Raw genomic sequence first — 21,226 nt, 5'->3', positions numbered from 1 at the left:
TTGATAACGACGAATTTCTCGTAAAGCTACTGTACCAGGACGATATCTGTGTGGTTTTTTTACTCCACCAGTTGCTGGTGCACTTTTACGTGCAGCTTTCGTTGCTAATTGTTTTCTTGGTGCTTTACCACCAGTTGATTTACGTGCAGTTTGCTTGGTTCTAGCCATTTTCAAATAATAATGTTTTTACAAAAAAACACACAATTTTAAAAATTATATTCGACAATTTGATACTACAAAGTCAAATGTTGAAAATGCGAAATAAATGTGTTGTATTTATATTTATATGAAATTTCAAAATTTTTGTTGTCATATCCTATTGGATAGCTATCAGAGTATGGACTAATCAAATTGTATAGGCGTGGCTTAAAAAATCTTTAATGCTTTATATAAAAAGGCACAATTGTACCGGCGCTCACATACATTACAATACTTGTGAGGTTAACACACGTGTTATCCGTTCGTTAAAATATTGTAAATAATTTTTTATTAAAATGACTGGCAGAGGAAAAGGTGGAAAGGGTCTTGGAAAAGGGGGTGCAAAACGTCATAGAAAAGTTTTGCGTGATAATATCCAAGGTATTACAAAACCTGCAATTCGTCGTTTAGCACGACGAGGTGGAGTAAAACGTATCTCTGGTTTAATTTATGAAGAAACACGTGGTGTACTTAAAGTATTCCTTGAAAATGTTATTCGGGATGCTGTTACATATACTGAACACGCAAAACGTAAAACAGTTACAGCTATGGATGTTGTATATGCATTAAAACGACAAGGTCGTACTTTGTATGGTTTTGGAGGTTAAGAAAATATAATAATTTACTTAAAATATTTAGTAAATTTATTAAAGAATATTTAATACATCCGATAAATTTAAACAGGCTTTCCTTTTTGGGAAGCCACTAATTTTATTTATATAAGAGTAAATAAATTTGTTAATAAATATAACATATTATATAATTTGTTTACAACAAATTATTTTGTTTATAACATACATTACCAAATATTTTTATTTATTTTTTTTTTTTTTTATTGTAATATATCTGCAATAATAAATTATAATTTGTATATTATCTATTTTATTTTACAATAACTTATTGAATTTTTGAAAAAATTTTATTATAAATTAATATACTATTATATTTTTTATATATACAAGTTAAGAGTAACAAGTATCGATAGGAGATTATCGAATTTATAACTAATAAAACATTTCGCCTTAATCAAAGAAAATAAAGATTTTGCTATACCATTTTTTATACTTTCAATAAATAATTTATTATTAAATTTTTATTATTTCATTTATTTTTTAAAATTATTAAAAATATTTTTCTAATAATTATAAGCGTACATAAACAAGTAGTAAATGTAAAATGAAAATAATAAAGGTAATGTAATGCATTTGCATTACACTGATTTACGATATATATTCCGCGATATCCTTTATTATATTTAAAATTAATAATATTGATATACTAATAATAGATATATTCAAGCTATTAATATATAAAATTTTATATTAAATATGATATTAATAATTGTTTATTTTATTTTTTTGTATATATAAAAATAATTTACTCTTATTTAAAAAATTTGATGGCTCTCTTAAAAAGAGAGCCGTTTTTATATGTTGATGTATTTTTATGTTATCAATTAAATAATATTTTCGATTTATTTATTTTGAACTTGTATATTTTGTAACAGCTTTAGTACCTTCACTAACAGCGTGCTTTGCCAATTCACCAGGTAATAATAATCGAACTGCGGTTTGAATTTCCCGACTTGTGATTGTTGAACGTTTATTATAATGTGCTAAACGTGATGCTTCAGCAGCAATACGTTCAAAAATATCATTAACAAAACTGTTCATGATACTCATAGCTTTACTAGAGATACCAGTATCAGGATGCACTTGTTTTAATACTTTGTAAATGTAAATTGCATATGATTCCTTGCGCTTCCTCTTCTTTTTCTTATCACTCTTTGATATATTTTTTTGAGCTTTGCCAGCTTTTTTTGCTGCTTTTCCACTTGTTTTTGGTGGCATTGTTACAAACAATTAATATACACAGATAGTTACAGAACACCAGTCAGTATATGTATGAGCGTGTCGTGTATACAACTAGCGTATTATATACGCGAAGATGGATATAACAATAAAAATGAATACTACTCTCTGATTGGCTAAAAATAATACTATAAGGTGATTGGTTTATTTTTAAAGTTTTATATTTTATAAATATTATAAATTAAAATACCCAAATAACATTTTAAACATTTATGTTACAATCCCCGTAACGTACACATCTGTGTGATTATATTTACAAAAAAAAATATTAATTAAATAAATTTATTCGCTATGTCTGGACGAGGTAAAGGTGGTAAAGTAAAGGGAAAGGCAAAGTCAAGATCAAGCCGAGCAGGATTACAATTTCCTGTTGGAAGAATTCACAGATTATTACGAAAAGGAAATTATGCTGAACGAGTAGGTGCTGGTGCCCCAGTATATTTGGCTGCTGTTATGGAATATTTGGCTGCAGAAGTTCTCGAGTTAGCTGGTAATGCTGCCCGTGATAACAAAAAAACACGTATCATTCCACGTCATTTACAATTGGCAATTCGTAATGATGAAGAATTAAATAAATTATTATCTGGTGTAACAATTGCTCAAGGTGGTGTATTACCAAACATTCAAGCAGTGTTATTACCAAAGAAAACTGAAAAGAAAGCATAAATTAAAAACATTGCATTAATTTTTATAATAATAATACATCGATCATAGGCCTTTTAATAAAAGGCCACAAATTTATTTAAAATAAGAGTAAAAATTATTTTTATAAATAATATATTATAATATTTTTTTAAAGAATCAATTTAAATAATTATAAATTAATGATTCTTTTTTTTTTTTTCTTTTTTTATATGTTATTATGGAAATAATTCATCATATTATGATGACATTTAGGTAACATATTATAAGAATATTCATAAAATATTATCAAAATAATATTGTATTATGATGATATTTAGACAAAATATTATAAGAATATACACAAAATATTATCAAAATAATATCATTAGATAACAAAACTGTTCATGATACTCATACCTTTACTAGAGATAAAAGTATCAGGATGCACTTGTATTAATACATATTATCACAACATCACAAAATATTTTTTAAAAGGAAAAATTTTTTTAAAATTATTATAAAATTTGATTGAATTAAATTTCAATTTATTTTTTTAATAATTAAAGAAAAAAAAAAAAAAAAGCATATAAACTTTCTATTGAAAATGTTATTTTAAACTAGATGGCCAAGTGAACTTCGTTACACAAACAATATATGACGTATTCGTTATTTAAATAATCAGTATCCTTTGATATTATATCAATACGTTACTCTCTTCTTTTGATACATATTAATAAAATTTCAATTTATAAGATTTTATGTCAATTATATAAATAATATTATAAATTTTCTAAATACATAAGTTAAGTAACAAAAAATTTGAATAACAAGATAAATTTATATATTATGTTTTAATACTCGATACTATAATATATCGCATCCGTTACCAATTATTCGGTATCCTTTGATTTATACACAGAATGAACTAAAAATATATATCAAATTTATTTTATTTATTTATATATTTAATATTATTATTATTATTTTATATTACAAAGTTTCTTAACGAAGCTTACAATGATTTCTCATATCGTACTTAACAAAATTATTTAGATCATATAAAATTTAAATTGTTAAAAAATTTGTATATTTATTATTATTATTATTTATTTTTATTAAAATTACATAACATAAAATTAATAATATTTTAATAATTATATAAATTAATTCTTATTTAAAATAATCTTATATTAATCTCAACAAATACTCTAATAATATATTTTGTCATAAATTTTTTTATATTTAAAATAAATATTATAATATATAAATACTTATATCAGTATAAAATTTCTTTATATAATTATGAAAAAATTAATTTAATAGTTAATTATTGATATTAATGCATAAATAAAAGTATTTTCTAATGAAATATATTTTGTCAATGTTCGATTAACACATTTCATAATAATACGTTTTCATTATTGACAAAAAAAGTTTTTCTAAAAATGAAATCTTATACTATAATATATATATTTATATATTAAATTTTTTAATTATTTATATACTAATAATTTATAATAAATCGATATTAAATAAAAAATAAAAATATATACTTTTTAAGTTTACCTTAAAAATATTATTGTTTTGTATGATTGAAATAATTAATATTAAACTATGTTTATTAATAATTGTTAATAAAAAAATTAAATATATTTTAATTTATAAAATAAATATTATTATTAAATTTATAATTTATTATTTTATATATTATAGAAATTGAAAAAATAAATCATGTTTACTACGACAGTAAATTAGAAATACTATTTAATTTTTATGTGTTTTCTACATGGTACTTTGACTTACATAGGGACTTATATTATTGTGAATAATGATATAATTGAAAACCTTTATTTTTTATTTGATAGAATTATTATATTTTATCATTTAAATATTTATAATAAATACATTATTTTTATAAAGTAAAAAAATATGGCCGAAGAAAATTCTACAGCTGTTGCAGCAACTGCGGTTACTGCTGCTTCTACAACACCAACAAAAAAAGCAACAGCTTCTGGTGCTAAACGTACAAAACAACATTCAAAACCAACACATCCACGTACATCAGAAATGGTTGTTAACGCAATTAAAAATTTAAAAGAACGTGGTGGTTCATCATTACAAGCAATTAAAAAATATTTAGCTGCAAATTATAAAGTGGATTCTGATAAAATTTCACCATTTATTAAAAAATATTTAAAAGCTGCTGTAACTGAGGGAGCCTTGGTACAAACTAAAGGTAAAGGTGCATCTGGTTCATTCAAATTGGCTGCTTCCGCTTCATCTAATTCTTCAGCTAAATCAAAAGTATCCAAAAAAGAAAGTGGAGCAAAAGGTTCAGCAAAGAGTGCTAAAAGTAAACGGGCACCAAAAGAAAAGAAAGCCACAACTACATCATTGGCAGCCAAAAAGCCTAAAGCAAAAAAAGCGACTCCATCATCATCAACTGCTGCTAAAAAAGTTACTGCAAAATCATCAGCGGCATCAAAAAAAGCACCAGTTAAAGCAAAACCAGCAAAAAGTACAAAATCCGCTGCCAAAAGTAGCCCTGCTCGTAAACCGAAAGCACCAAAAGCTAAGAAAGCTTCTGTTGCCAAATCATCTCCTACAAAAATTAAAAAAGCAGCACCAAAAAAGAAATGATCTGTTACTTTAATAATATATTGAAATATTTCATTATTTTTGCTAAAAAATGAAAATAACATAGGCCTTAATACAGGCCACAAATTAATATTTGATAAGAGTAAATTATTTTTTGTATAAATATTTTATAAAATAATAGTTAAGAAACATTTGCCACAGTCAGTACCACGGATGGGTGGCCACTTGAGAATACTGTGTGCGGTTGCATTTTTATTTAAAATATATGGTATAATAAATAAGTATATATTTAAATTGATTACTTCATTGAAAATTTTAATAATATACTTTAATATTAATGATATTTATGAAAAATATATATTTGTAAAAATTTTCATTTATTACTGGCAACAGCCATACCACGTTGAAAACACCGGTTCTCGTCCGATCACCGAAGTTAAGCAACATTGGGCACAGTCAGTACTTGGATGGGTGACCGCTTGGGAACACTGTGTGCGGTTGCCTTTTTATATTAAAAATATAAATTATTTTTCTTCTTTTCTTTTTTTTTACACACCATATATAAATATATGTTATTTAGAAATGTAAACCTTTTATATTATTCGTCAACAAATAAATATTATTTTTTGTATAAAATTTTATTGCATTTATAACTCATATCATGGTTACTTTAAAGCGAGAAGTTTTTTTAATATTTCAAATGAATATAAAATAATATAAATTTTATGAAATTTATTTATTTTTAGAAATAGCAATCGCTTATAATTATAACAAAATTTTAATAATGTTTAATTTTATTTCAATAATTTATATATATATATATATATATATTTTTTAATAAAAATAATATACTCTTATTTAATAATATATGTTGGTCCTATATATAGGACCGAAAATATTTCTTATTTGTTTTTTTTTTTTTAAATTGTCATTTAAAACGCTTATGCACGTTCTCCACGAATACGTCTTGCCAATTGTATATCCTTAGGCATAATTGTAACACGCTTTGCATGAATTGCGCATAAATTGGTATCTTCAAATAAACCTACTAAATAGGCTTCACTAGCTTCTTGTAATGCCATAACAGCTGAACTTTGGAAACGTAAATCGGTTTTAAAATCTTGTGCAATTTCACGTACTAAACGTTGGAATGGTAATTTACGAATTAACAATTCAGTACTTTTTTGATAACGACGAATTTCTCGTAAAGCTACTGTACCAGGACGATATCTGTGTGGTTTTTTTACTCCACCAGTTGCTGGTGCACTTTTACGTGCAGCTTTCGTTGCTAATTGTTTTCTTGGTGCTTTACCACCAGTTGATTTACGTGCAGTTTGCTTGGTTCTAGCCATTTTCAAATAATAATGTTTTTACAAAAAAACACACAATTTTAAAAATTATATTCGACAATTTGATACTACAAAGTCAAATGTTTAAATGCGAAATAAATGTGTTGTATTTATATTTATATGAAATTTCAAAATTTTTGTTGTCATATCCTATTGGATAGCTATCAGAGTATGGACTAATCAAATTGTATAGGCGTGGCTTAAAAAATCTTTAATGCTTTATATAAAAAGGCACAATTGTACCGGCGCTCACATACATTACAATACTTGTGAGGTTAACACACGTGTTATCCGTTCGTTAAAATATTGTAAATAATTTTTTATTAAAATGACTGGCAGAGGAAAAGGTGGAAAGGGTCTTGGAAAAGGGGGTGCAAAACGTCATAGAAAAGTTTTGCGTGATAATATCCAAGGTATTACAAAACCTGCAATTCGTCGTTTAGCACGACGAGGTGGAGTAAAACGTATCTCTGGTTTAATTTATGAAGAAACACGTGGTGTACTTAAAGTATTCCTTGAAAATGTTATTCGGGATGCTGTTACATATACTGAACACGCAAAACGTAAAACAGTTACAGCTATGGATGTTGTATATGCATTAAAACGACAAGGTCGTACTTTGTATGGTTTTGGAGGTTAAGAAAATATAATAATTTTCTTAAAATATTTAGTAAATTTATTAAAGAATATTTAATACATCCGATAAATTTAAACAGGCTTTCCTTTTTGGGAAGCCACTAATTTTATTTATATAAGAGTAAATAAATTTGTTAATAAATATAACATATTATATAATTTGTTTACAACAAATTATTTTGTTTATAACATACATTACCAAATATTTTTATTTATTTTTTTTTTTTTTATTGTAATATATCTGCAATAATAAATTATAATTTGTATATTATCTATTTTATTTTACAATAACTTATTGAATTTTTGAAAAAATTTTATTATAAATTAATATACTATTATATTTTTTATATATACAAGTTAAGAGTAACAAGTATCGATAGGAGATTATCGAATTTATAACTAATAAAACATTTCGCCTTAATCAAAGAAAATAAAGATTTTGCTATACCATTTTTTATACTTTCAATAAATAATTTATTATTAAATTTTTATTATTTCATTTATTTTTTAAAATTATTAAAAATATTTTTCTAATAATTATAAGCGTACATAAACAAGTAGTAAATGTAAAATGAAAATAATAAAGGTAATGTAATGCATTTGCATTACACTGATTTACGATATATATTCCGCGATATCCTTTATTATATTTAAAATTAATAATATTGATATACTAATAATAGATATATTCAAGCTATTAATATATAAAATTTTATATTAAATATGATATTAATAATTGTTTATTTTATTTTTTTGTATATATAAAAATAATTTACTCTTATTTAAAAAATTTGATGGCTCTCTTAAAAAGAGAGCCGTTTTTATATGTTGATGTATTTTTATGTTATCAATTAAATAATATTTTCGATTTATTTATTTTGAACTTGTATATTTTGTAACAGCTTTAGTACCTTCACTAACAGCGTGCTTTGCCAATTCACCAGGTAATAATAATCGAACTGCGGTTTGAATTTCCCGACTTGTGATTGTTGAACGTTTATTATAATGTGCTAAACGTGATGCTTCAGCAGCAATACGTTCAAAAATATCATTAACAAAACTGTTCATGATACTCATAGCTTTACTAGAGATACCAGTATCAGGATGCACTTGTTTTAATACTTTGTAAATGTAAATTGCATATGATTCCTTGCGCTTCCTCTTCTTTTTCTTATCACTCTTTGATATATTTTTTTGAGCTTTGCCAGCTTTTTTTGCTGCTTTTCCACTTGTTTTTGGTGGCATTGTTACAAACAATTAATATACACAGATAGTTACAGAACACCAGTCAGTATATGTATGAGCGTGTCGTGTATACAACTAGCGTATTATATACGCGAAGATGGATATAACAATAAAAATGAATACTACTCTCTGATTGGCTAAAAATAATACTATAAGGTGATTGGTTTATTTTTAAAGTTTTATATTTTATAAATATTATAAATTAAAATACCCAAATAACATTTTAAACATTTATGTTACAATCCCCGTAACGTACACATCTGTGTGATTATATTTACAAAAAAAAATATTAATTAAATAAATTTATTCGCTATGTCTGGACGAGGTAAAGGTGGTAAAGTAAAGGGAAAGGCAAAGTCAAGATCAAGCCGAGCAGGATTACAATTTCCTGTTGGAAGAATTCACAGATTATTACGAAAAGGAAATTATGCTGAACGAGTAGGTGCTGGTGCCCCAGTATATTTGGCTGCTGTTATGGAATATTTGGCTGCAGAAGTTCTCGAGTTAGCTGGTAATGCTGCCCGTGATAACAAAAAAACACGTATCATTCCACGTCATTTACAATTGGCAATTCGTAATGATGAAGAATTAAATAAATTATTATCTGGTGTAACAATTGCTCAAGGTGGTGTATTACCAAACATTCAAGCAGTGTTATTACCAAAGAAAACTGAAAAGAAAGCATAAATTAAAAACATTGCATTAATTTTTATAATAATAATACATCGATCATAGGCCTTTTAATAAAAGGCCACAAATTTATTTAAAATAAGAGTAAAAATTATTTTTATAAATAATATATTATAATATTTTTTTAAAGAATCAATTTAAATAATTATAAATTAATGATTCTTTTTTTTTTTTTCTTTTTTTATATGTTATTATGGAAATAATTCATCATATTATGATGACATTTAGGTAACATATTATAAGAATATTCATAAAATATTATCAAAATAATATTGTATTATGATGATATTTAGACAAAATATTATAAGAATATACACAAAATATTATCAAAATAATATCATTAGATAACAAAACTGTTCATGATACTCATACCTTTACTAGAGATAAAAGTATCAGGATGCACTTGTATTAATACATATTATCACAACATCACAAAATATTTTTTAAAAGGAAAAATTTTTTTAAAATTATTATAAAATTTGATTGAATTAAATTTCAATTTATTTTTTTAATAATTAAAGAAAAAAAAAAAAAAAAGCATATAAACTTTCTATTGAAAATGTTATTTTAAACTAGATGGCCAAGTGAACTTCGTTACACAAACAATATATGACGTATTCGTTATTTAAATAATCAGTATCCTTTGATATTATATCAATACGTTACTCTCTTCTTTTGATACATATTAATAAAATTTCAATTTATAAGATTTTATGTCAATTATATAAATAATATTATAAATTTTCTAAATACATAAGTTAAGTAACAAAAAATTTGAATAACAAGATAAATTTATATATTATGTTTTAATACTCGATACTATAATATATCGCATCCGTTACCAATTATTCGGTATCCTTTGATTTATACACAGAATGAACTAAAAATATATATCAAATTTATTTTATTTATTTATATATTTAATATTATTATTATTATTTTATATTACAAAGTTTCTTAACGAAGCTTACAATGATTTCTCATATCGTACTTAACAAAATTATTTAGATCATATAAAATTTAAATTGTTAAAAAATTTGTATATTTATTATTATTATTATTTATTTTTATTAAAATTACATAACATAAAATTAATAATATTTTAATAATTATATAAATTAATTCTTATTTAAAATAATCTTATATTAATCTCAACAAATACTCTAATAATATATTTTGTCATAAATTTTTTTATATTTAAAATAAATATTATAATATATAAATACTTATATCAGTATAAAATTTCTTTATATAATTATGAAAAAATTAATTTAATAGTTAATTATTGATATTAATGCATAAATAAAAGTATTTTCTAATGAAATATATTTTGTCAATGTTCGATTAACACATTTCATAATAATACGTTTTCATTATTGACAAAAAAAGTTTTTCTAAAAATGAAATCTTATACTATAATATATATATTTATATATTAAATTTTTTAATTATTTATATACTAATAATTTATAATAAATCGATATTAAATAAAAAATAAAAATATATACTTTTTAAGTTTACCTTAAAAATATTATTGTTTTGTATGATTGAAATAATTAATATTAAACTATGTTTATTAATAATTGTTAATAAAAAAATTAAATATATTTTAATTTATAAAATAAATATTATTATTAAATTTATAATTTATTATTTTATATATTATAGAAATTGAAAAAATAAATCATGTTTACTACGACAGTAAATTAGAAATACTATTTAATTTTTATGTGTTTTCTACATGGTACTTTGACTTACATAGGGACTTATATTATTGTGAATAATGATATAATTGAAAACCTTTATTTTTTATTTGATAGAATTATTATATTTTATCATTTAAATATTTATAATAAATACATTATTTTTTTAAAGTAAAAAAATATGGCCGAAGAAAATTCTACAGCTGTTGCAGCAACTGCGGTTACTGCTGCTTCTACAACACCAACAAAAAAAGCAACAGCTTCTGGTGCTAAACGTACAAAACAACATTCAAAACCAACACATCCACGTACATCAGAAATGGTTGTTAACGCAATTAAAAATTTAAAAGAACGTGGTGGTTCATCATTACAAGCAATTAAAAAATATTTAGCTGCAAATTATAAAGTGGATTCTGATAAAATTTCACCATTTATTAAAAAATATTTAAAAGCTGCTGTAACTGAGGGAGCCTTGGTACAAACTAAAGGTAAAGGTGCATCTGGTTCATTCAAATTGGCTGCTTCCGCTTCATCTAATTCTTCAGCTAAATCAAAAGTATCCAAAAAAGAAAGTGGAGCAAAAGGTTCAGCAAAGAGTGCTAAAAGTAAACGGGCACCAAAAGAAAAGAAAGCCACAACTACATCATTGGCAGTCAAAAAGCCTAAAGCAAAAAAAGCGACTCCATCATCATCAACTGCTGCTAAAAAAGTTACTGCAAAATCATCAGCGGCATCAAAAAAAGCACCAGTTAAAGCAAAACCAGCAAAAAGTACAAAATCCGCTGCCAAAAGTAGCCCTGCTCGTAAACCGAAAGCACCAAAAGCTAAGAAAGCTTCTGTTGCCAAATCATCTCCTACAAAAATTAAAAAAGCAGCACCAAAAAATAAATGATCTGTTACTTTAATAATATATTGAAATATTTCATTATTTTTGCTAAAAAATGAAAATAACATAGGCCTTAATACAGGCCACAAATTAATATTTGATAAGAGTAAATTATTTTTTGTATAAATATTTTATAAAATAATAGTTAAGAAACATTTGCCACAGTCAGTACCACGGATGGGTGGCCACTTGAGAATACTGTGTGCGGTTGCATTTTTATTTAAAATATATGGTATAATAAATAAGTATATATTTAAATTGATTACTTCATTGAAAATTTTAATAATATACTTTAATATTAATGATATTTATGAAAAATATATATTTGTAAAAATTTTCATTTATTACTGGCAACAGCCATACCACGTTGAAAACACCGGTTCTCGTCCGATCACCGAAGTTAAGCAACATTGGGCACAGTCAGTACTTGGATGGGTGACCGCTTGGGAACACTGTGTGCGGTTGCCTTTTTATATTAAAAATATAAATTATTTTTCTTCTTTTCTTTTTTTTTACACACCATATATAAATATATGTTATTTAGAAATGTAAACCTTTTATATTATTCGTCAACAAATAAATATTATTTTTTGTATAAAATTTTATTGCATTTATAACTCATATCATGGTTACTTTAAAGCGAGAAGTTTTTTTAATATTTCAAATGAATATAAAATAATATAAATTTTATGAAATTTATTTATTTTTAGAAATAGCAATCGCTTATAATTATAACAAAATTTTAATAATGTTTAATTTTATTTCAATAATTTATATATATATATATATATATATTTTTTAATAAAAATAATATACTCTTATTTAATAATATATGTTGGTCCTATATATAGGACCGAAAATATTTCTTATTTGTTTTTTTTTTTTTAAATTGTCATTTAAAACGCTTATGCACGTTCTCCACGAATACGTCTTGCCAATTGTATATCCTTAGGCATAATTGTAACACGCTTTGCATGAATTGCGCATAAATTGGTATCTTCAAATAAACCTACTAAATAGGCTTCACTAGCTTCTTGTAATGCCATAACAGCTGAACTTTGGAAACGTAAATCGGTTTTAAAATCTTGTGCAATTTCACGTACTAAACGTTGGAATGGTAATTTACGAATTAACAATTCAGTACTTTTTTGATAACGACGAATTTCTCGTAAAGCTACTGTACCAGGACGATATCTGTGTGGTTTTTTTACTCCACCAGTTGCTGGTGCACTTTTACGTGCAGCTTTCGTTGCTAATTGTTTTCTTGGTGCTTTACCACCAGTTGATTTACGTGCAGTTTGCTTGGTTCTAGCCATTTTCAAATAATAATGTTTTTACAAAAAAACACACAATTTTAAAAATTATATTCGACAATTTGATACTACTGTTACAAATTGTTGGCAAACTAATTATAATTAATTAATTAGTAATAAATTATGCAACAATAATGTAAAATATCAAACTTTAAATCTGTCTGTGACGGTGCATACTGAATTGAAAAGTTTACTCTGTCGGTGACTGTACTTTATTTTTTTCAACTTTGTTATTTATTTTTTTGCAACTGTTAGTTCTAAAAATTGTCACCAGTCACCCGAACAGAGCTCAGTGCGATTTGATTTAAAATAACTCTCTTTAAATTTTAAGCGTCATAAGGAAAACATCTTGGAATAATTAATTTAAATTATTTATTCCAAGATGGATACTCTTTTTTTTTTTAAACACACCTTTAGTGTGTGGCAATAATTAAATTATTTAATTTTTATAATTCATTTAATTAATTCTTATCAAGAATTTATATTTTTGAATACGACAGTTTAAACATATATTTTTGTTAAATGTCGTTTATTGAAAACACACAATTGTACAGAGTGTAAAAGGGACATTCTGTAATAATTTAAAAATTGTGTAACTTTATATTATTTTCCTTTGTATGTTTTTTGTGGCGTTTAGAATTTTATTTGTGAGCACAATTCCTTATAAAATGTAATTTTATGGAATTGTATTCACAGTGATCACAAACTACATACAGGTAACATTTTATTATATATTTAGATATGTTAATTTTTTTCTAAAGTTATATCGAAAGATGTTTTTTTTCAAAAACTTTGTATTTTGGCTTTAAATTCAACATGTGAAATTTCATGTAAGTTTCAAGTTCAATTACGTTATGTAAAACATTTTATATTTTTTGAATTAATGAAATAAACAAACTTTATATATTTTTTATTTTAAACGTAGACTTTTTATTTGTATTGTTAATACTTTCTGGGGGGTAATCGCCTTCGGCGTTATCTTTGGGCCTAGCACGTAAATTGATCTGTTTCGGTTTTTTTTAAACATTAGTAAAAATCTTAAACACATTTTTATTTTTTTGAATGTTTCAAACCGGGATGTTTCCCTTTAGTAACACGGTTTAATATTTTTTTGGATATGGTAAATATTAATCTGAGTGTTCTGGGGGTTGCGAGGAATTTTGGCTGAGGCTGACTTCTTGTTCTCGACGCAAGTCGAGAATCAATTAAGTATTTAAATTTTGGGAAGAGAAAAAATACGTTTCTTTTTTTTTCTAATTACCTCACCAAAACATTAATTCCCGCATCACTTGGTAGCAGAGCGTTAACTACCAATTTCCCGCAACACTTGGTAGTAGAGCGTTAAATGGTAACTTCGAGATCTACGTTTTACGCAACACTTGGTAGTAGAGCGTTAAATGGTAACTTCGAGATCTACGTTTACGCAACACTTGTTAGCAGAGCTCCGCGATCTACGATTTTCGTACATTTGGTAGTGAGCGTAACACTTTTTTAGTTTTTTGCGTTATATCTGGTTACATTACTTTAAAAAAATCTACGTTTAATTTTCTCTAAATTTTTTTTTGACTAGTAAAGTTTTCTTGTATGTAGTTTGTGGAATCACGTAAGTTGAATATTTTCGTATATAAATTAAATTTTGAAAATTAAAAAATTTTTACGTTATATTGGATATTAATTAAAATAATATCTAATATTTTTTTTGGTATTTGTTCAAGGAATTGACATTATAAATCCAATTATATAACATTGACTAGTTTGAATTAATTAGATTTTGTTTTTGTCTTATTACACATTTTATGTAATCTTAAAATATATTTCTATTTTGATTACTTTTATTGGTAACGTGTTTACGTTGTAAATCCAAATTTTATTTCATAGTTTTTTTTTGTATTTTTCTTTATTGGCTATTTTTTAAATTAAAAAAGAAAAACTTTTTTTTTATTTACATGAATATTTATTTTGAAACAAGTTCATATTTCATCAAAATTAATTCAAACGTTTGTAATTTTTACTTTGTTGAACTTTACTAATTTCTTTTTTTGTTTCGTTTCGTTAATTTTTTTTTGAGGAAATCGTATAAAAAAAAAAAAATGTCGTCGGACGACGAGGATTTTCTTGGTTTTCCAAAGCCTGTTAAAAACGAACAAGCCAACAACAAAAGAATACAAACAGATTTTAATATGCTCGACAAAGATGTTCAAGTATCAGTTCAACAAAAGGATGAGACAATACAATGTTTAATAGATCCGGTACCGTCAACGTCGTGTGAAACTATGCAAGCAACAAAATATATTCATGTGGATCATTTAACACACATTATTTCATCACTAAATACCAAGATAAGTAAAGAGAAATCTCAAGATTTTAAATTTAGATTTGAATCTCTTACAAATAACATTAAAATTTTAGATTTATTTGATACAAGTTCAATTATTAATTTTATTATTGAAACCAATAGTGTTGTTTCATTAAGTTTAGTTGATGAAAATTCTCTTATTAAATTTTTAATTACAAAATGTAATTCAAATGCAAAACACTTTTGGTCAAAGCAAATTTCAAATAATAAAACTTGGACTTATATTTCAAACATTTTATTATCTGAGTATATATCTCCTGCACAATTGCAAATTGCAATTGATAGATACATTAGAAGAAGACAACTTCCAAATGAAAAGTTTTCTGATTTTGTAACTGATATTTTGAAATACTCGCAAATACTAATGCCTAAAGAGGACATTAAAATAGTTATACAAATTATATTTGCCCATGTTAATCAGAAAACCTTTAATTTGATTAAATTGCTTCCAATTCCTGAAACTTTAGTTTCCTTAAATTCTTTTGTAAGAAATTTACAAGAAAGAATAACAAGAGAAAATTCATTTAATAAATTTAACTTGTATCAAAATAGAAGACAGAATAGTGTTAATGATCAAAATTCTGGTTTAGTTAATATTGAACAAAATGTTCAAAATGTTCAAAATGTTCAAAATGTTAAGGATCTTAAGCCTGAAATTACAGGGCAAAAAGATAAAAAAGCTTCTGTTCAGATAGCAAAATCAAATTTAAATAAAAGTAAATCTATATTTTGTGTTTATTGCAAACGAACAGGACACAAAATTCAACAATGTGTTAAATTAGCCAATAGAGACACAACAAGTTCAAAAAACTTGAACCATGCCACACATTAAATTCTTCAATAAATGCATCTTCGATGCCCTTAATTTATGTTTCTGTGAACAATTTTAAAATATTATCTCTTTTAGATTCGGGATCAACTATAAATGTTATTTCTAGAAAAATGTTTAGTAAATTAAAAATTAAGAAAGTTATTTATGAAGATGAAAAAATTACTGTTACATTACCGGGATCAAATTATGTAACTATGAAGAAGAAGGTTACGTTACACGTCAAGATTAGTAATTTCAGCTGGAATTTAGAATTTTACTTAATGGAAAAATCCATTTTTGATATGATTATTGGAGCACCGTCTCTCAACAAATGTGGTATGATTTTAGATCTTTATAACAACAAAGTATTTTTTAATTCATTTAGAAATATTGAAATTCCTTTTGAAAAAAATTGCACACAATTTTTCGTTAATATTATTTGTGAATTACCACTAAATTTGTCAGAAAAGGATAAAGAATTTATGGATTCATTATATAAAAAGTATAAGTCAGTATTTTCTGAAATTCCTGGGAGAGCAAAAAATTATGAATATCATATTAAACTTAAAGATGATACACCAGTTTATAAAACTGCATATTTTTTACCAAAAGATAAATCTTTACTCTTAAAGCAACATTTGGATGAGCTTTTGAAATTAAATATTATAGTTCCTAGCCAGTCTAGTTATGCATCTCCTGTGTTTTTTGTTAAAAAACAGGATGGTTTTCGCATGGTAGCTGACTATAGGTTCGTTAATAAAAAAATTGTGTTTGATCCGATTTCAAATGTATCGATCAATCACGTATTTTCTAGTCTAGGAGGCGCAAAAGTGTTTTCTACCTTGGATATGTCAAAGAGCTACTACCAGTGTAGCTTGAGTAAAGAGAGCAGAGATATTACTGCTATTAATACGCAATGGGGACAATTTTCTTTTGTTTGTTGTCCGTTTGGACTTAATATTAGTTCTCAATGCTTATATCGTTTTCTAATTAAAGAATTTAACGATTTGTTGAATGTGTGTATCTTAATTTATTACGATGATATTATAGTTTTTTCAAGCTCGATTGATGATCATAAAATTCATTTAAACCAGGTATTAAGTAGATTTAAAAAACTTAATTTAACTTTAAATCCAAATAAAAATAAATTTTTTATGGCACGTCTAAAAATTCTTGGCCATGTTATATCATCAGAAGGTAGACGTCCTAATCCTGACAAAATTAGTGCTATTTGTGACATGCCAATTCCAAAAAATATAAAGGAATTGCAAAAATTTATCGGAATGGCAGCGTTTTTTGCTCGCTATATTGAGCATTTTAGTTCTATTGTTGCACCGTTGAATGAATTAAAAAAGAAAAATGTTCAATTTAAAATAACTGATGTACATGTCGAGGCTATTTCTAAATTAAAAAAAGCTTTAACGTCTGCACCAATTTTGAAATTTCCTATTTTTGACGATAAATATCCCTTTGTTGTGAGAACGGATGCGTCATCTGTTGGCCTAGGAGCCGTTTTATTACAAAATATTAATGGGAATTTACACCCAATTGAATATTGTTCTAGAAAATTAAATCCCGCTGAAATGAGATATTCCGCTTATGAGTTAGAGCTTTTAGCTGTAATTTTTTCATTAAATACTTTTAGTGACTACCTTGTCGATAGACATTTTTTCTTAGAAACCGATAACAATGCTTTAGTGTATCTTTTTAATTCACCACAAAAATTTAACAAACTTTCGAGATGGATTTTGACACTGTCAAAATTCAATTTTACACCGAAACATATTAAGGGCATAGATAATACTGCAGCAGATTGTTTATCTAGATTATTTTCGAATGGTAATTTCTCTACAAATAATTTTTTATTAAAAAATGATAATGGTAGTAATTATTCGGGTGAAGATCCATCTTTAGTTGACAATAATAATTTGGTCAAGGATGAATCTTTACAAAACGACCCGGTTTTTCTATTAAATACTTTAGTTACTGAACCTCAGGGTTTTCTTTCAATTAAGCTTGCACAAGAGAATTGTAATCAGTGTAAATTCATAATGGATCAATTAAAAAATGGCCATAATGTTAATAACTTTTCACTTAAAGACGGTCTTTTGCTGCGCGAAGTTGGACGAAATAAATTGAAACGAATAGTTCTACCAGATTCAATGCTTGAATATGTCATTAAATATTATCATAATTCTTTATATGGTCAGCATGGTGCTGTAACTAAAACTTATAGAGAAATTGCCAAAAGATTTTATCATAATTTATTATATAAAAAAGTTGTAGAATTTATTAAAAATTGTACAGTTTGTCAACAATTTAAACCTTATAATAAAAATACGAACGTGCACACAAAGTCAACGGTTCCCACTGGTATTTGGGATAAACTTTACATAGACTTTATCGGTCCTTTAATTCCATCTTTGGATGGTGGAATGAAATATATTTTAGTTATTCTTGATTCATTTAGTAAATTTGCTATTACATACTCTACACGTAGGGCAACAGCGGAGGTGGTTATTAAATTTCTTCATAAAACCTTTATGCAATTTGGTTACCCTGCATGTGTTGTTAGTGATAATGCCAAATGTTTTGTGGCTCAAAAATACAAAAATTTTTTATTCAATCATGGTGTTAGAGCAGCTTATATTTCAAGCTATCACGCATGTGCTAATATGTCAGAGAGATTAAATAGAAATTTAAAAATTAATATGGCGTGTATTATAAAGCAATATGCCTTGGAACATAAAGCTTGGACTAAAGTTTTACCATATTTTACTTTTCAATATAACAATAGTTACCATACTTCTATTGGAACTTCTCCAGTCGAAATTTTTTTTAAACGACGTTTAAATAACACCTTGGATTTAGGGCTAGAAACTTATAATTATTTTACGGCAGATAAACCACCAACACATGAAGAGGTTAAACAAGCATTAGTTAAAATGAATCAAATTATAAATAAACGTAAAGGTAATACTGTAGATGTTAAATACAGGGTGGATCAGATAGTCTGTGTGAAGCTTCCTAAGTATCGTGCGACCTTTGATACTGACAGTAAATTTCAACCTAGATATTCAGGTCCAAAAAGAATTTTACGTTTTACTGGACCAGTGTCGGTCGAGCTTTTTGACGAGAATGATAATACTTTATCTCGTGTGCATGTTAGTCATCTGAAGCCTTATCAACCACAAATAGTGCAAAATTAATTTTTTTTTCTTCTCTCTCCGCTTTATTCTCTTTTTCTTTATTCTTCGAATTTTTTTAGGGCGGGGGAGTGTTACAAATTGTTGGCAAACTAATTATAATTAATTAATTAGTAATAAATTATGCAACAATAATGTAAAATATCAAACTTTAAATCTGTCTGTGACGGTGCATACTGAATTGAAAAGTTTACTCTGTCGGTGACTGTACTTTATTTTTTTCAACTTTGTTATTTATTTTTTTGCAACTGTTAGTTCTAAAAATTGTCACCAGTCACCCGAACAGAGCTCAGTGCGATTTGATTTAAAATAACTCTCTTTAAATTTTAAGCGTCATAAGGAAAACATCTTGGAATAATTAATTTAAATTATTTATTCCAAGATGGATACTCTTTTTTTTTTTAAACACACCTTTAGTGTGTGGCAATAATTAAATTATTTAATTTTTATAATTCATTTAATTAATTCTTATCAAGAATTTATATTTTTGAATACGACAGTTTAAACATATATTTTTGTTAAATGTCGTTTATTGAAAACACACAATTGTACAGAGTGTAAAAGGGACATTCTGTAATAATTTAAAAATTGTGTAACTTTATATTATTTTCCTTTGTATGTTTTTTGTGGCGTTTAGAATTTTATTTGTGAGCACAATTCCTTATAAAATGTAATTTTATGGAATTGTATTCACAGTGATCACAAACTACATACAGGTAACATTTTATTATATATTTAGATATGTTAATTTTTTTCTAAAGTTATATCGAAAGATGTTTTTTTTCAAAAACTTTGTATTTTGGCTTTAAATTCAACATGTGAAATTTCATGTAAGTTTCAAGTTCAATTACGTTATGTAAAACATTTTATATTTTTTGAATTAATGAAATAAACAAACTTTATATATTTTTTATTTTAAACGTAGACTTTTTATTTGTATTGTTAATACTTTCTGGGGGGTAATCGCCTTCGGCGTTATCTTTGGGCCTAGCACGTAAATTGATCTGTTTCGGTTTTTTTTAAACATTAGTAAAAATCTTAAACACATTTTTATTTTTTTGAATGTTTCAAACCGGGATGTTTCCCTTTAGTAACACGGTTTAATATTTTTTTGGATATGGTAAATATTAATCTGAGTGTTCTGGGGGTTGCGAGGAATTTTGGCTGAGGCTGACTTCTTGTTCTCGACGCAAGTCGAGAATCAATTAAGTATTTAAATTTTGGGAAGAGAAAAAATACGTTTCTTTTTTTTTCTAATTACCTCACCAAAACATTAATTCCCGCAACATATTTCGTCGTCAGACGACATTTTTCCCTTTTATTTGATTTCCTCAAAAAAAAAAATTAACGAAACGAAAACAAAAAAAGAAATTAGTAAAGTTCAACAAAGTAAAAATTACAAACGTTTGAATTAATTTTGATGAAATATGAACTTGTTTCAAAATAAATATTCATGTAAATAAAAAAAAAAGTTTTTTTTTTAAAAATAGCCAATAAAGAAACATACAAAAAAAAACTATGAAATAAAATTTGGATTTACAACTTAAATAGTAGACCAATAAAGGTAATCAAAATAGCAATATATTTTAAGATTACATAAAATGTGTAAAAAAACAAAAACAAAATCTAATTAATTCAAACTAGTCAATGTTATATAATTGGATTTATAATGTCAATTCCTTGAACAAATACCAAAAAAAATATTAGATATTATTTTAATAAATATCCAATATTATGTAA

The 21,226-nt window shown here is 25.4% G+C and overlaps 2 non-coding genes across 2 annotated transcripts; both read left to right on the top strand.

Moving 5' to 3' along the window:
* Positions 1-5,676: 5,676 nt before the first annotated feature.
* Positions 5,677-5,795, top strand: LOC123304884. Its single transcript, XR_006536813.1, has one exon. It is a non-coding gene; the product is annotated as a 5S ribosomal RNA (ribosomal RNA).
* A 6,354-nt stretch (positions 5,796-12,149) lies between these two features.
* Positions 12,150-12,268, top strand: LOC123304883. The gene has a single exon (XR_006536812.1). It is a non-coding gene; the product is annotated as a 5S ribosomal RNA (ribosomal RNA).
* The last annotated feature ends 8,958 nt before the right edge of the window (positions 12,269-21,226 follow it).

This window comes from Chrysoperla carnea, unplaced genomic scaffold (genome assembly GCF_905475395.1).
Source record: "Chrysoperla carnea unplaced genomic scaffold, inChrCarn1.1, whole genome shotgun sequence".
NCBI classification, from domain to species: domain Eukaryota; kingdom Metazoa; phylum Arthropoda; class Insecta; order Neuroptera; family Chrysopidae; genus Chrysoperla; species Chrysoperla carnea.
Note: the sequence above shows the minus strand (reverse complement) of the source record. Positions and strands in the feature narration are given on the sequence as shown.